The sequence below is a fragment of the Engystomops pustulosus genome, chromosome 6, assembly GCF_040894005.1.
Source record: "Engystomops pustulosus chromosome 6, aEngPut4.maternal, whole genome shotgun sequence".
NCBI lineage: Eukaryota > Metazoa > Chordata > Amphibia > Anura > Leptodactylidae > Engystomops > Engystomops pustulosus.
This window is the reverse complement of record NC_092416.1, coordinates 174,920,534-174,938,882: the sequence shown is the minus strand read 5'-3', so window position 1 is coordinate 174,938,882 and position 18,349 is coordinate 174,920,534. Positions and strand designations below refer to the sequence as shown.

The 18,349-nt window shown below is 45.5% G+C and overlaps 1 protein-coding gene across 5 annotated transcripts in view; it reads right to left on the bottom strand.

The window, feature by feature from the left end:
* SDK2 (sidekick cell adhesion molecule 2) overlaps positions 1 to 18,349 on the bottom strand; it is a 427,828-nt gene that overhangs the window by 384,344 nt on the left and 25,135 nt on the right. The window contains exon 1 of one of the 5 annotated variants that reach the window (XM_072112542.1): positions 2,267 to 2,331. The exons of the other annotated variants lie outside the window; for them this stretch is intronic. The gene's annotated coding sequence lies outside the window, so the exon portion shown is untranslated. Of the gene's footprint in view, positions 1 to 2,266; positions 2,332 to 18,349 lie in introns of those variants that run through there. 5 annotated transcript variants of the gene reach the window in all.

Here is an 18,349-nt window from a genome sequence, read left to right as displayed (position 1 = left end):
AGCGGGAGACTAGCTGAAGGGTCTGACCGAGTACTCTCACTGTGTGTGGGAGGAGTAATCAGAACTCTCACTGCCAATCACTGTGTGTGGGAGGAGTAATCAGGACTATCACTGCCAATCACTGTGTGTGGGAGGAGTAATCAGAACTCTCACTGCCAATCACTGTGTGTGGGAGGAGTAATCAGGACTATCACTGCCAATCACTGTGTGTGGGTGGAGTAATCAGGACTCTCACTGCCAATCACTGTGTGTGGGAGGAGTAATCAGGACTATCACTGCCAATCACTGTGTGTGGGAGGAGTAATCAGGACTCTCACTGTCAATCACTGTGTGTGGGAGGAGTAATCAGGACTCTCACTGTCAGTCATTGTGTGTGGGTGGAGTAATCAGGACTCTCACTGTCAATCACTGTATGTGGGCGGGGTAATCAGGACTCTTACTGTCAATCACTGTGTGTGGGAGGAGTAATCAGAACTCTCACTGCCAATCACTGTGTGTGGGTGGAGTAATCAGGACTCTCACTGTCTATTACTGTGTGTAGGAGGAGTAATCAGGACTCTCACTGTCAGTCACTGTTTGTGGGCAGAGTAATCAGGACTCTCACTGTCAATCACTGTGAGTGGGAGGAGTAATCAGGACTATCACTGCCAATCACTGTGTGTGGAAGGAGTAATCAGGACTCTCACTGTCAGTCACTGTGTGTGGGCAGAGTAATCAGAACTCTCACTGTCAATCACTGTGTGTGGGTGGAGTAATCAGAACTCTCACTGCCAATCACTGTGAGTGGGAGGAGTAATCAGGACTATCACTGCCAATCACTGTGTGTGGGAGGAGTAATCAGGACTATCACTGCCAATCACCGTGTGTGGGTGGAGTAATCAGGACTCTCACTGTCAGTCACTGTGTGTGGGCAGAGTAATCAGGACTCTCACTGTCAATCACTGTGTGTGGGCAGAGTAATCAGGACTCTCACTGTCAATAACTGTGTGTAGGTGGAGAAATCAGGACTCTCGCTGTCAATCACTATGTGTGGGCGGGGTAATCAGGACTCTTAATAACCATCACTGTGTGTGGGCAGAGTAAACAGGACTCTCACTGTATGCAGACGAGTAAATCAGGTTAATATGTAGTTGTTTTATAACCATAAAAGTAGATAAGATATTCTGAAATCTAATGCACACCATGCAAATCCACATCAGGGCAATTTATGCTTTGAGTAGAAAATTCTCAGTGATGACCCCTTTGACATCACATTGCACCAACTTTCCTGTGAACCCACTGCTGTGATGGACACCTCTTAAAGGTCTCTTGAAACTGAGACAGAGCAAGACAAACGTTGTGAATGACATGTTCAGACATTAAACAATCTCACATTACTATTCTGTGGTGTGAGTTACCGGGGGCAGAGTCCGAGACTGAGGACAGTCGTCACCATCAATGGGTGATCCCGTCTGATTGATGTTTGATTATGGTGGATTTTTTGGGCGAATTGTAAAACAGCTGCAGGGTAACATATGGGGATGTGATCCCTGGTATAAGTTCTTCTTTATATTATAAGCACAGACAACAAGTTGTAAAGCTCCGAGACATAAAGTGGAACATGAGGTTCCAAAACAAAAAAATGGAACTTTACAAATAGAGGAAGATATTGAAAAATACAATCATAAAAGACCAAGACAATAAATATCACAAATAGCCAAATCACCACAAAAATCTGTTATAACAAGGCAAAAAAAATTGATTTTTCACGCATGAATGAACTGAACACTATCGGGTATAAATTAAAATACAAAGCAGCGCACAAGACGAAAAATAAATATCAGCGGACACTGAAGCGTAGCGTGCTACACGGAGTGATCTGCGCCACAATAATAGTGAATGGGGTCTTTCAATAGTACTTAAAGGGGAAGTCGGGTTATGTGCACCTCTTTACTATCCCCATTATATTAGTAACATATAGACTGTAAGTACTACTACTAAAGATTACTACATAGACTGTAAGCTCTTGTGTCACCCGCTCATCCTCATAGACTGTAAGCTCTTGTGTCACCCCCTCATCCTCATAGACTGTAAGCTCTTGTGTCACCCGCTCATCCTCATAGACTGTAAGCTCTTGTGTCACCCCCTCATCCTCATAGACTGTAAGCTCTTGTGTCATCCCCTCATCCTCATAGACTGTAAGCTCTTGTGTCACCCCCTCATCCTCATGTCTGCGGCTATTTATGAGGTAATTTGTCTCCATCTTACCTTTCCTCAAAATTTTTACCTCAGAATCTCTTCATTTTCTCTGACATTTCGCTGACAGAAGCCATCACTCGTTTTTACCTCACATCTCCTCACATTGAGCTGATACGTTCCCGCCCTTGTACCCGTCAACCAACTCCAGGAAACCTTCTGATTGGTTAACGATTATGTCAACAAATTCGATAGAGCTGTCGTGTCCATAGAGCTACCGTAGGCCGAAAAAGTGGTATAACTAAGTACACCACAACGCAAAACAGCAAAGTAAACAACACTTTATGCGTCTATTCGCGCTTCACACGCCTCATTTCAGAACAAATTTTTTTATTCATGATTCTTCTGGCCTATATAGGAAAAATATGAATGTAAAACTAAGTGGGAGGATCCTCCATGTATAATTCAGAAGCCTAATGTATAGTTGTCTGAAAGGAGTTGCTTTTGGATCCCTGTCCCTGTGGCAGCCATGTCAATACGATATTGGCACCATAGTAGGTGCCATACTGTATCAGACATGATCTGTATAGCGCCAACCAATCAGATTTGAAGATCCATTTTCTAACCGAACGCAGTAAAAAAACGTAAAACCTGCAATCCTATGGGTTGCCGTGGGAAACGTAAAATGGAAATCTCGTTCTAGCAAATGAAAATGTTGGCATTTAGCAGTGAATTTCCGCCCTCTCCCGCCTGCCTTCTTGTGTGCGACTTATAATTATCCATCGTGCCAGCCGAGCCTGCAGCGGGACTGCCCCGCAATCACACAGGTCACATTTTCGTCCTATAAAAATAAAAGAAAGGACGCGGGAGACGGCGTAAAAGAGAACGCTGGGATTTGGTGAGATGTTTAGGATAATGTTATGGCTTGTCGGCATATGGTGTGCACACAGCTAATAATCTGCAGGGGTCTATCTGCCGTCAAAACGAGGGCTCTAACGTCTCCCCCCAGTGCTACATGATACAGATAAAAAATTACTTTAGCGTAAAGAGAGCAATATTTTTTCTTTTGGCGGAGAGAGACGTGAGCATTCATAGGCTCGGCTATTCCTCTATACAGACATTATCCGTAGTATTTTCCTACGGTTTAGGAAATGTAAAGAATCCCTTGGAAAAAAAAGACAGTTTACATGCAGAAATGGATCCTCTGGGGCGGGACAAAGTACTCAAAGGGTCCTAGTGGGCGGAGCCATAGCTCAATGGAAATGACTTGTCTCTAAAGATCACTAGCTTCTAATGTAGTACATTTACAGGTGGTCCACACTTCACAAGAATGGGGCACATTGGTGGTCATTTACTAAGGGCCCGATTCGCGTTTTCACGACGTGTTACCCGAATATTTCCGATTTGCGCCGATTTACCCTGTATTGCCCCGGGATTTTGGCGCACGCGATCGGATTGTGGCGCATCGGCGCTGGCATGCACGCGGCAGAAATCGGGGGGCGTGGCCGAACGAAAACCCGACGGATTCGGAAATGTGTCGCGGAGCTTGCACTTACCTTCACTCAGCCCGGCTCGGAGTATTCCAGTGCGTTCCGAGGAACTTCAGCGCAGCAGCGCCACCTGTTGGACGTCGGAGGAACTGCCTTAATGAATCCCGGCCGGACCCGAATCCACCGCAGAGAACGCGCTGCTGGATCGCGAATGGACCGGGTAAGTAAATCTGCTCCATTGCGTTGGACGCATTTCTGACGGGTTTCCCGAATATTTCTGTTTTGCGCTGACTTGCCCCGGGTTTTTTGACTTTCATGCGACACAAATTGGGAGACAACCCCACTGATTCGGACAAACCGCGGAATTTGAAAACGAAATAGTGTCGCAAGATCATCACTCACATGCACCAGGAAGAAGAAGGGGAACTCCATCGGACCTGAGCGGGGAAGCGACACATGCAGGAAATTGGACGCACGATCTTAGTGAATCGCAGCACCTCTGAATCCTTGTCGGACATTCCGGATCAGCGGCGTCAACGGGTGACTTTAGGTATTGCATTGCAGAGAAAAAAAATTATTCCTATACAAGTGAAAGATTAATAAAGTTATATCACAATGGGCACCACTTCCACATACCCTGAGGTCACCAACATTTGTACCCTGCTCTAAGACAATAAGAAAAGGATACCGTCATAATTTCCTCGTGAGTTTTGCAAGAATTTGGGAAGTGTGCTTATCCTGGCAGAGTAACCTGCGCTGGCCCGAGGACGAGTAGTTCCTTGGCAGTGTGTAAGTACCCTCTAATGTCTCAGAGGCGTCTCTGCTATATCTGTCTGTGCCACGTTTCTTATGTGACACGTGTGATGCAGAACATAAACAGATAAATATGGTCTGGGGAATCCATAAAACACAAGATTTCTAAAAAATAATGTGCAATACTACAATAAAAATCCATATGAAAGTAATAAAACAACATTCATGAGTCTGGGTTAGGTATTGTACCTGGAGAGATGGGTAATCATATCTTTATGTAGCAGCAGGACTGTGAAACATGGATTTATATTCCAGTATTGTAGCTTCTGGGGGCACATCCTCACACTGCTGTGCTCTCAACCCCCTGCAGCAAGTGTGAGTTATTGTCCCTGGAGAGATGTGAAATCATATTTTTATGTATGTTGTCAGTAGCAGCAGGACTGTGAAAGATGAACTTTATATTCCAGGATTGTAGCTTCTGGGGGCATGTCCTCACACTGCTGTGGTCTTAGTCCTCTGCAGCCAGTGTAAGGTATTATGATGTGTAATAAAACCCTTATGTTTGTTGTTAGTAGCAGCAGGACTGTGAAATATGGATTTTTATCCCAGGGTTGTAGTTTCTGCATGTGCACTGGAGATGCTTCCTCACACTGCTGTTCTCTTTACTCTCAATACACAGTGAAAAGTATTGTCCTTGGACAGATATGTAATCATATCTTTGCGTAAGTTATTAGTAGCTTTAGGATTTTAAGCATTGCAATGTGGGGGTAAGTCCTAACACCGTTGGGCACTTACCTCATCTCATCTCTCTGACTTTTAGGGCTCTTGTTGCTACTAATAACACGTTGTCCTGGTTTTTGTCATATGTACTTGCTACAGAAGGAAATTGGGGGCCCCACTTTTCCATCCACTTACTAAGAACATACAGGGGCTCATTTACTAAGGGTCCGCGGACCGCGATTCTCACGGGTTTCCCGAATATTTCCTTTTTGCGCCGAATTGCCCCGGCTCTTTGGCGCACGCAATCGGATTGTGGCGCATCGGCGCCGGCTTGCATGCGACAGAAATTGGGGTGAGGGCCGTCGGACAACCCGACGGATTCGGATACATCGCGGAATTTTAAAACGGAATTGTGTCGCAAGATCAAGCACTCACATGCACCAGGAAGAAGAAGGTGACCTCCGGCGGACCTCAGCGCAGCAGCGACACATGCTGAATATCGGGCACACGATCTTAGTGAATCGCCGGAAGACCCAAATCCTCGTCGGACAACGCACCGCGGGGATTGCGACAGGACCAGATAAGTAAATCTGCCCCAATGTATCATATACAATGTATATATAGTATATACTGTTCACGAAGCTGTAGATAACCCCCCCCCCCTTATAATTGGGGTCATGTAACGGGGTAATTCCGGTAATGCTTCTTTTGTCTCCCCCGCCCTCCCCCTCCCCATCGCTGTGATTCCCAAAGAATGTTTTAATCCCATCCATCCCCTGTCAGCTGTTTCCAAGCGCTGATTCAATAGGCTCCCAAAAATCCCTATTCCAAAGTCAGTCTGACCCCCCCACCCCTCTCCTTCATTGTCCCTCTTTCACTTTAACCCCTTAATTGCTTCTGGTCTGATCTATACCCCCTCTTGATCAAAGGAGTGTTTAAAGAAGATCAAGCGTCCATTTTTAACCCCTAAGGGTATAGTTAGCGCATTCCGAGAGCGATACAACGGTGCAGGTGTAATATTCAAGGTTGACCCAAGGTCAGTGAAATATAATCGGCCCTTCTTGCCCCCCGGGGGTGGGGGGGGGGAGAGGTTGGCGGTGAGATCTCTGTAATATACATAGCTGCCTGTTATTACTGGGCCAAAATGTGATTTCCCTCCAGAAGCAGCGGCGTTAAACCGTGTAAATAAACCCGCCATTCCGGGGGAAAACACAGGAGCGATCCGTTCATGTACTAATTTTCTTAATAAAGCAACTTGCCGCGGCGGTGAAACTCCATCTTGAGCGATTGCGCTGCGGCGTACATGAGGCGGCGTGCTGCTCGCCCTAACAGCACCTTGATGTATTTGTGCACAGGCGTTGCGGTATGAATAAATAAAACCGCCACCGAATCCCTTCTCCGGCAGCCGCTAGCGAGGAAACTTCCCAAGGAAAGTCTACGGAGGACAATATTTGATTTTTTTTTCTAAAGTGGCGGCGGAATGGTATCGGAGTTAATCAGTGGCGGCGGCGGCGGGGGGAGCGCGGAGATAATGGAAGTTTATTTGTAAAATGGAAATGCTGATTTTCGTACACCCACACCGCTCCACGGGAATTAATGGGCAAACATATTCCCCCGAAATCTGCCATTACAGGAGCTTGTATTAACAAAGTGACTATAGATTGCAGGTGACTGATCTAATTCCCGTGGCGGGGGAACGCTTACACGCCGTCACGTAAATTGGTATCGCCCCTCTCAGTCATATGGGAAAAGTCATTAGCTATTCATATATGTATATGTATATGTAAATATATGATAATGACATCATATATGTGTATATAAGCCTGTGATAAACAATGTTACTGTTACTCTCTCTCTATGTTCTGTAAAATTATACATTACCATTCCAATAACGGCATATAACAGGCACATAGAACATTGCCCCCTAGTGGCCAGTTTATCATAAAGATAACATTGTTTCAGTTTCGTCTGTTGTAACTGATTTATTTTTGTTCCTTGTTCACCAGATATAGGATTCCTATATGATCAGTAGGGATCTGACCACACCGATCACAAAGGTACAATCATGCATCTCTCCAGGGATAATACGTAACACTGGCTGCAGAGAGATTAGAGCACAGCAGTGTGAGGAGGCATCTCCAGTACAATGCTGGAATATAAATCCATATATCACAGTCATGCTGCTGCTTCCAACAATACACACAAAGTATGATTACATATCTCTGCAGGGACAACACATAACACTGGCTGCAGAGAGCACAGAGCACAGCAGTGTGGGGATATACCCCCATTCCAATCTGGAAAGTAAATCCATATATTACAGTCCTGCTGCTGCTTCCGACAATACACACAGAAGGAATGATTACTTATCTCTGCAGGGACAACACCCAACACTGGCTGCAGAGAGCACAGAGCACAGCAGTGAGGGGATATACCCCCATTCCAATCCTGGAATATAAATCCATAAATCACAGTCCTGATTTAACTAACATACTTGCAGGTATGATTAGACATCTATCCAGAGACTATACCTAACACTGCCTGCAGAAAAATTAGAGCACAGCAGTGTTAGGATGTGCCCCAAGTACATTCCTGGAATATAAATCCATATTTCACAGTCCTGCTGCTCCTAAAAAAAAACATACAAATGTATGATTATACATCTCTCCAGGGATGATACCTAAGACTAGCTACAGAGAGCACAGGGCACAGCAGTGTGAGGACACACTTGTAGTACAATACTGGAATATAAATCTATACATCACAGTTCTGCTGCTACTAACAACATATATAAAGGTCTGAATACACATCTCTGCCTGTATCTGTGCACATGATTCTTGTCGTCCCAGGATCCTCTAGTGCCATGTACCACACTGGCATTCACAACAGTTGGACTCACACTTTCCAAAGTTATATCTGTCGCCGGACACAATGCCAACGTAAAATCATCCCAAGCCACACACTTGTTTCCTATGGGAGCGGCGCTGCCCCCTCTATAAGGGATCAATGTTTATGTAAGATGACACTTCAAAGAAGAGGGGATACAAAGTGCTCTGCTGAGAGGTGGCAGCTGCCTGGGGCACCATCTCAAGGGGGCATCATCTTACCAATCCCCAACTGTGCCCCATAGACTAACAAGCCATGTATAGGAATCCAGAGGGATGGAGAAGAAGGAGCTTCTGTGCTGGGCAGCTGGGAGGGGGAGGTCAGATTTACTCCGAAATCTGGATATACGATATGAGACCCATGTGATACAAAGTGACCCAAATCTCAGTACCAGAGCCAGCGCTGATCCTCCTCCGCATTCCTGGGGTGGTCAGCTGTGAATACACTAACACGGTGCCAAGGCTTTCTTTCTTAAATGGAAACACTAGAAAGTTTTCCAAAGCTGTATAACAGGCACCCAGCTTTCCTAGAATCCTGCACTCTGAAGTTCTGCAGGGATGCATCCCTACCAGTCTATGGCCCATCACATCTACCATTCAGGGAAAGTAAGGTAACAAACTAATCAATACTAGTAGTCGTCACCCAGCTTTCCTAGAAGCCTGAAATCTGCCGGTTGTGCACATATACATCCTTTCCGGGCCATGGTCCAATATAATTTATCACATCTACCGTTCACAGACCAGCGGAAGAAGAATGACAAACGCATCATCATTACTGGTCGTCACCCAGCTTTCCTAGGAACTGAAATACAGGTTGTTTTTGGAATCACAGCACGGCTCTACTGAATGAAATCAGATTACTTTGCAATACCATACACAGCCTGTGGACTGAGGTGGCGCTTTTGTTCCAAAAAACAACCACGTTTTTATAATTATACACAATAAGGTTGAGTGGTTCATAGCAGACTGTATATGGCATGGGAAAGCTGGGTAAGAACAGAACTGCTACAACAGCATTATTGGCTGTTACCCAGCTTTCCCAGTAACTGATAGGCTCATAAAGTATTTTAATCTCCAGGACCAATGCCCTGTGACTAGATAACTTTCGTTTGGCCATTCAGTATCTTAGCAAGGCTGAGTTAGAGTACTACCATGGCAGCTATTTTAACCATCACCCAGCTTTCCTAGAAACAGATATGCCTGCGAAATCTCTTTGTTTCTCAAAAACAATGAACTCCTGCAGTTTAGCCATTCAGAGCCTTGGTAAAGCTGAGTAACCGACTCCCACAGGCATACTTTACCCACCATTAACCTCTTACACCCCAGATGTAACCCTCGCACTGCCTAGCCCCATTAACAGGGAATGTGATTAGTTACTGCCCCATTTAACCATTCAGGAGCTTGGGAAAGGTGGGTGACCAACTCATACTTCATCATTATCCTCTTACATTCCTGATACAACCCTGGCACTGCCTAGTGCCATTACCAAATAGTGTGATTAGTTACTGCCCCATTCAGCCATTCGAGATCTAGGGAAAGCTGGGTGACCTACTCACAAGAAAATATTTTACCAGTCATTAACCCTTTCACATTTCAGATGTAACTCTTGCACCACCTAGCCCCATTACCAGGGGGTGTGACTAGTAACTGCCCCATGTAGTCATTCAGGGCCTTGGAGAAGCTGGATGATTGACTCAAGTGGGTATATTTTACCCATCATTAACCTCTTACATTCCAGATGCAACCCTGACACTGCCTATCCCCATTACCAGGTAGATTAGTAACTGCTCCATTTAGCCATTCAGGATCTTGGGAAAGTTGGGTGCCCAACTCACATGGGCTAACTTTACCCATCTTTCACCTCCTACATTCCAGATGTAACCCTGGCACTGCTTAGCCCCATTACCAGGGGATGTCACTAGTGACTGCCCCAATATTGGCTTTTACGGAAATTCAAATTTCCCTCCTCCCTCCCCCATTATGTAGAAGAATGCGGCTCGTTAACAATTTGTTACAAATTAGTGTAAATATTTTCCCTCTCTGTGACAGCGGCAGGCGGTTAGGGGAGACGTTATGGGGTCAGGCGGGGGATTCGGAAGATTTGGTGGTGAGTAGAGGACAGACATAATACACAGAGTGTAAGTGGATCCTTATAAGGAGAGCAGTGAGCCGAGATGGATGTCTGCCTGACCCCTATGTAAATATACAGTACAGATGAAAGTCCTCGATTCCCCTCATCCCTCTCCCCCCTGCCAGGATCCTCGCACAGCACCTCCTGCTCTACCACAGTTTTGCCGTTTTCTTCTTTTTTTTTAATAACTTCTCCGACTCTCCAGTGATTTCCCGGCGCAGACCTGGAGCTGAGCGGAATATTTATACCGTGTTTACGGTTTATGCCGGGTTATTAGCATAACTACAGAATTTTTCGGAACCGCAAAAGGGGGACACAACCAGAGCGCACCACAGAAAATTATCAGCATACAGATGAGCGAATTCGGTACAAATCTGCCAATACTCCGGCACCAAATCAGCTCAGATCCCGAAAATTTGTATGTTTGTAGAAGATGAAAGAAGCTAATTTTTAATCAAACTTTTTAAACAAAAAAATTCTGTGTTTTAGATGTCTAGAGGGGGTAATATACCAATTTCCAAAACAAGTGGAGCAACATCGCTTCAGATTGATTCCATACCGACCCGAATTCGTTGAAAGATTTTCTCAGGGCCGGCGCCAGCACTAGACATACCTGGGCAAGTGCTGGGGCCAAGAGCTGCTGGGGGGGGGGGGCCCACATAAGGCTGTACATAAGCAATCCATGGGGGTGAGGGGGGGGGGGCTTTATATAAAATAAACACTTGCGGCTGTTTGGGATGATAAATTAGGGAATATTGTAGGCAACAGGAGACTGCTTTAGTTTCAGAATTTTTAATGCTGCCACGTGAGTTCTCTGCAAAGGGGCCCGCTGAGGCTCTGCCGTCCAGGGGCCTACTGAAACCCGGAGCCGACCCTTTGCTGATGCTTCACTGAATCGTATCTTGAATGATTCACTCATCTATACTTAGGAGACTCACACTTGACCCATTCTAGATAGAGTGGGACAGTCACGAATTATCGAGTCCCAGGCAGTGGGAGGTAAGTCCTGGGCTTCATCTCAATATGTGTCCTGCCAAATGCCATCATTACCACTGAACCGAAAACTTTCTTTGTTGCACAGAACTTTTGCCCCCATTTTGCCATCACAAAAACTTAGGAGGTATGAAGCCCCCCTACTCTTCTGTCTTGCCTGCTGACGCTATGCGTGGCACTGTACCGGCAGGCATGATGACATCATCACATGGCGCCCGTCAGCCTTTGCCGCATACAGCAGCTGCTCAATGATGGAGCGGATAGCCGTCAGCTTCCTGTTTCCCCATTGCAATGGATTTGAGAGATACATTATAGCATAACTCCAAACCATCCTGGGTTTAGCGGAACAGCCCTTTTAGCTCCCCGCTCCACCATTGGGTCTCGGCCGCTGATCACAATGTGGTGACATCTAGCGCCTCCCCTCACGGTCGCAGGGATCAGGAACAGAGAAAGGTGAGTGTCTGGAAAGGAAAGGGTAGGGGTGGTTTGGGGTAGGAGGGTTCCTAAAATGGGGAAGAGGGCAGTTACTAAACTCTGGGTATTAAAACAGGTAACATAAAAAGGTGATGTGGAACATGAAAGGGGGATGATGTCTAAAAGTAAATTACAGATGGGGGCATTACAAGTCGATGTTTTCTAAAAGGGGGGCATTTTTAATGGGGAATGCACCACAAGGGGGCATTAGACTACATATGGGTCACTAAAGGGGTTATATTCTATGGGCACTCTATGGGATGGGGTTAGGGTGAGGTTAGGTGGCAACTTCTATCCCTCTTTTCATTTTGAGACAGTTTGGGAGTATTCGATTAGTCAAACATATCAACCCCCAATAATTGAGGACCACCACCACCCCTTTCTCAATAAGAAGGTCCTGCTCGGCCCAACATGTAGCGCAACCTATAAAGAAGAATGAAAATGGAAGGAATAAAAGAATCTACAGCGATGGATCCGCTGCTGCGGTAAGCAAAAGATAAAGGTGATAAATTCCCAACTTTGACAAGTGGTACAGGCTCAGGCCGGAGTCTGGAGGGAGGCATAGATCAGGAGAACAGGAACAGAACAAGGAAGGCAGAACGTTACTACTGGAAAAGGAAAAAACCTAGAAAGACATGAAGCTGTGGCGCTGTGATATGATGGATAGGACCGCTGTGCACATTATATGGTCCCTATGATGCTACTACCCCACCCCCGCAGATCTTATATGGGATGCACTGGGGGTACTGTTACTGTATGATGGCTGAGGATTCTCTCTATGTATCTACCACTGTGCCTATGTCATATCTCAGGTCTGAATACTAGTAACCTGCTCTGAACCTTTTATGATACATAATAACTAATATTCTAGAACCCCCCCCCCCTCACCCCACGCCCGCTACTAGAGATCTCTGCAGACTTGACGAGTTCTGAAGATTTGCTTTGCTCGTTTAGAAGATGTTGGATAGGTATGGTAAATGTATGTGTCATTTGAGGACAATGTGCTGACGTTCCCCCTAGTAAAAGTCTCCGCGGACCCCCTGTGGACCCCCATTCATGCCTTCACATTCCAGTATCCTGAGACAGAATGGCCTGTCCCCTACCCCCTCCCCCATACTGTATGTGTCATTACCCACTGCTGCTTTTATAAAGAGGGGGTTCCTAACCATAACAAAGAGATAGCTGCCCTGGGCCCCCGAATATAATTGCTTCTATGGCACTGTATATAAGTATGTAGTGCTATTTCAAGAAGTAAGATTTACAGTAAGTATTCTCCAGTGTTAGGTATTGTTCCTGGATGTGTGGGTCTGATGTAAGTAGCAGTAGCACTGGGATATAAGGAGGATTATATTCAAGGATTATAGCTTCTGGGGAATGTCCTCACACTGCTGTGCTCTTTGCTCTCTGCAGCCAGTTAAGAAAAGTCCCTGAAGGATTGTAGCTTCTCCAAGTGCACTGGGGAATGTCATCATACTGCTATTCATCTATTCATCCATTCAACCTACTGGTGCATTTAGAGCAGTGATGGCGAACCTATGGCACGGGTGCCAGAGGTGGGACTTAGAGCCATTTCTGTGGGCACTCAGGCCATCACTACAGGAGAGAGTTCCCCAAACAGGACCAAATCCACCAAATCTTCCTTCAGTCTCAGGCAACTTAAGAGATGCTGCTCTTGGCTCTATTTTAAAGCGACACTTCATTGACTGTTTGGAACTGCGGGAAAAGTGAGAAGGTGTTGACATAACTGCATTGTCTTTGGAGGTCCTCCTACTGCACCCAACATTCTGTCTGTACAGAGAGACCCTGGAGAGAAGCTACAATGATAATCTTAATTTGCTCTCTTTCTTTCAACTGTATTTGTGGCCTTAGGCGGCCGCTACAAAAGGTGTGTAAGAACAGGTAGCAATAAGTTACTGCTTAAAATGCCATGTTGATGCTTCACGGTAAATAACTGGATTTTGGTTGTAGTTTGGGCACTCAGTCTCTAAAAGGTTTGCCATCACTGATTTAGAGTGTAGATGTTGGTTCTTATTGTCCTCTGTAAATTATACTATGTAATAAAAAAAGAAGAAAAACAGAATTGGACTTATTTACTAAGGGTCTGCGGCCGCTCCTTCGTTGTATTTTCTCAACGTTTTGGGATTTGTGCCACTGTGACAGGTATTTGACTGGGAATTGTGTTGCGACAGAACTCGGGAGGCGTGCTGTCGGACGATCTGACGGATTCGGACTGAGCGTGGGATTTAACTTTCAAATTGTTTTGCAAGACCAAGCACTTACATGCAGCGGGAAGAAGATCAACTCTGTCTGACCTGAGAAGGGAAGTGACACATGCAGGATATCGGGTGCACAATTGTAGTGAATCGCGGCACGGGGTATTATCGTCGGTGAACGTGTCAGGACGGGTAAGTAAACGTGCCCCCAATGTAGTTGTTGAAGAGTTGACCTGTTTAGGACTGTAGAGCTGCAACATTGTAACAATCCAAAAAGTTCAATGACAAATTCCTCACCATGGTTTCTCTAGTGCACATTTACTGCTACATTTTGCGTCTTTGGAATTCCGTGATTGTCCAGAAGAAACATCCGGGTTCATATCAAAGCACTGATGAAAAAAACACTGGATCCCCTTCATCACTGCACAATAAGCAATGAACAGCAAGCAAATAATAATAGCAGGGAGGAAGCCTCTTCTATGCAGCAGCGTAATCGCTTTCGTGAGGGAGAAGAACATTTGCGCCTGTGATTTATTCCTCTCACATTTGCTGTGCATTCAGCAATTTAGCAAATAACAAAGAGATAAAAAATAATAGGAGTAATGCCGGGCATAAAACACTCAGTATATAATAAGAAGAAAATGTAAAGTGGAGACCCTGAAGGAGCTACAAAAGCGCTCGTAAAGATAAAGATCCGTAACGGCGCAGGACACTCCATAACTCCTTCCCGTATCCTCTAAGTACGACGTCCAGTTTATTTTGTAAGTTGCAAGGAAAGGTAAACAGGAGGGGAAGAGATTAGGAGACGCGCCGTTCTCCGCTCATTAATACAATCACATCACTCCTGACAATGGGATATTTATCACCGTGCCGTCGGAGAGAGCTTTTCGCTCCGTGATGCGCATCTGTCTAATGATTCGAGGGGATCGCGTAATGAGCAGCGTCTGTCCTCTGCCGGTGACGCTTCGATGCCTGCAAACTCCTTTTCTCTTTGGGGAAAGAGGTGATCATCTGTCCCCGTTAACCATACACATCCCAGGGTGAATGTTAACTAAGACAACCCTTTCCTGACCATGGAAATCTCTAGAACCCCTTACCTTTAGGCTATCACCCTACAAATGTTTTTCAGTCTGCTAGAGATCTAAGATTATTCTCTTCTTTAATCCAAACCTCCCAATTACATCTCCAGGACTTCTCCTGAGCTGCACCAATTCTCTGGAATTCCCTATTCCTGAAAGTCAGACTAATACCCTACTACCAAAGTTTCAAACATGCCCTAAAAACCCATCCTTTTTGGGGGATAGATCATGCACCTTGTGTAGTGCACTGGATCAGAGGAGCATTGAAGTCTGAAAATTTGTGGACATTTGAATATTTCCCCGAAGTCAGGGCTTTTTACTTTATTTTACATCAAGGGTTAATCTGCTTTTATCAATAGTGTTTTGTTATATACATTCTGTTTTTGAGTATTGTATCTGTTTAGACCTATAGAAATGGTTAATGAACACTGTGAGACATGTCTGGCTGTATATCTCTAACTAAAGAGAAGCTAGTAATTTTTCACAGTTATAAAAGAAAAATAGACTTGTTTACCAGAAAAGCAGACAATCTGACCTTTATAATGACAGGTGATGTCTGGAAAGTTGTTTACCACTTTAGAACCTTTCTCAATGTAAGTCTATAGGAGAATGCTGAAATAGAAGGTATATAAAGAGGACAGTCCCAGTCCCTAGTGTTTTGTAGTTAGGGAATAGAGCATGGAGGAGAAGGACAAGCAGAAAATGAAGCTCAGATGGAGATACTCTGCAATAGACCCTGGACTCCTGGCCTGTGACCAGGCTACCAGCCTTCTGAGAAAGAGAGGGACAGCTACCCCAGGCCCTCAGATCTTCAGCATTAACCCTTCTTTTGCCAGGGAGGAGATTGGAGAAGTCAGCCCTTTGATTTGCTTTGCACCTGAATTTCTTCAGTAAAGAAGGAAACTGTTCACTGCAGACCCTGACACTCTGGACTAATTTCCTATTGGGGTGCACCACGACTTACCATCCATTCCAGAGAGCAGCAACATATGGTTACACCTCAATGGTGCTTGGCAGACCCAGAATTGCTTCAGGACCACCCCTTACCTAGGCTTTGTGCTTTAATCTGCACATAAAGATGGCGGCTGTTGATGGATCATGTACCATGGACCATTGTATAAGCGCTGTCAACTCCCGTCAAGCTCTTGCCAACCAAACCCATCTCCAATTGTTTCACCCGATCATGTTATTGTTCTGCAATATCTGTATATGTCCCCCATGATCTGTAAAACACTGCGAAATATGATGACACAATATAAAGAAGTGAAAAGGTGAATAGTAGTGAATGGAAGACGTAACTGATGAATAGAAAGGCTTGAAAAATCCATATCTGGTCGCCTTAGTTCCCACTTGCACTAGGATATGTATTGTCAAACAGTCTCTGGCGTCCAAATTATCATCATTTAAAGATCAATATATTGCTTGAACCTCTGTACAATGTGTCTTTGTTATCAGGAGTTCACGCTGTGCCAAAAGCATCACTCTAAAGAGACTTCAGAATAATCGAGACGTTGACTTCATCCTGGATCCCCACAATGATCTTCTCCATCACCGTGTTGTTGTTACCATCAAGTGGTTTTGATATATATTGACAAAGTAGGAGAAGGCGAATCCTTCTTTCCCATCGACTCGACCCTCTTGACGGGAAGTAGTTAACAGCAGATCTAGATCTATCCTCTTTCAAGGGCACCATGAGTCTCCAACCAAGCGGAATAATCTGCAGCCCCTCGGGGAAACATGTGGTGAGGATATGACAGACACATGGGAAGATGAAAAGTAACTATGTAACGGGTAAAACTTGCCCCAAAGAGGTTCAATCATTTGCCTTATTAGAAGACCCAGACTGCCCTGGGCCAATCCTCATCCTCCTGCTGCCACAGTAATGGTATGAGACTCGAGACACGGAATGAGCATTCCCCGGATACACTCTGCCCATTAGAAACGCATGGAATGAGAATGCCTAATGGAGGATTTGCTCCAACCAGACGATTTCACGCATCCATTATATTTTGATAGAATGTAGCAGTCGCTAAATTTTGGCCAGAAACTGGTTCCTCCTCGGGAAAGAAACCGCATAGTCAACGCCTGTCAACATAGCACATCACACTGATCTGTTACGTACATGGCAATAGACTAGCTGTGTAATGCTTCATCCCAGAAACTCTCCATCATTAATAACAAATCATCTATGTGACCCGAGTTTGACAACCAGTCATAAACTTACTCTATCACCTGGACCGGATGTCCGTCTTTATCCGACAACTCTCCATCCTTCTCTATGCGGCAAATTGTAGCACCGTATAAATGGAAGGTGAGACTAATATTCTACAAAACTCTTGTGACTTACCCTGTCTATACTACCTGTGATTGCTGTGTGCAGAGTCTTTAGTGTATTCCTATGTATGTAGCTTCATACTGCTGCACCCTGCCTGTCCATACTGTCTGTGAATGCTGTGTACATGGTCTGCAGTGTGCAACACCCCTGCCAATGTGCGGGCAGAAGAGTATTTGCGAATAAGCCACCTTGTTTGTGTCTCCCCAGTAGGTGAGCCTGCACAACTCACTTCAGGGATTATATAGCTATCTAGAGGTAATTAGCAGCGGTAGATTCTGCCTGGACAGGTATGGGTTAAAACTGTTTAATATTGTTATCCAATGATGTTCCAATCTGTAAGCTGGAGTGTGATTGGAGAGTAAGCACCACCTGACCAGGGAGCAACAAAACCCCTGGACAGGAAGGGGCAAGGCTCTCTTAGGATCCAGCTCCTGACATAGGAGCATCTCTTTAGGCCCAGCTCTCAACACTTGAGGAGCTCCTTAGCCACAGGCCCTTCCACAGAGCAGAGAGTCTGTCTTAGCTCTCAACTCTTAGGCCTAAGCTCTCCTAGAGAGCACATCTTAGAGACAGAGTGTCAGTGAACCACTAGCACAGACACACAGAACACCCAGGACAAAGCTGCAGCTTCCATACCTGGACGCAGCTACATCCCAGCCTGCATCTACTACCAGGCTGGTGACCAAACTCCTGAGGACACTCTCCATGACCACTCCAGTAATCTGGAATCCCTCCAGTAATCCGACATCTGTTCTGAAATCGTTTGGCCCGTTGCCTGCAGTTGTTCCAATAAAGAACCGTGAGTTACTTTTGCACAACGTTGCCTCTGTCTGATCCATGGATACAGCTGTTACCATCATGGGCTTCCCCATCCATCGCCCAGGGACTCATACTACAGACAGTAAGGGGTTGCCCCAGGGAGAACCACTACATTAGCCTCCCCCTTTACAATTTCTTGCACACACCACCTGCTGGAGAGCTGCCAGGCAGTGGAACAGCCATCCGGTCCCCATACCAAGCACCGTGACACTAGCGTCCCTAGGCCGCAACCACCAGCCACTCCGGTATTCTGGGCCCCGGCTGCCTCCAGGCCCCAAGAAA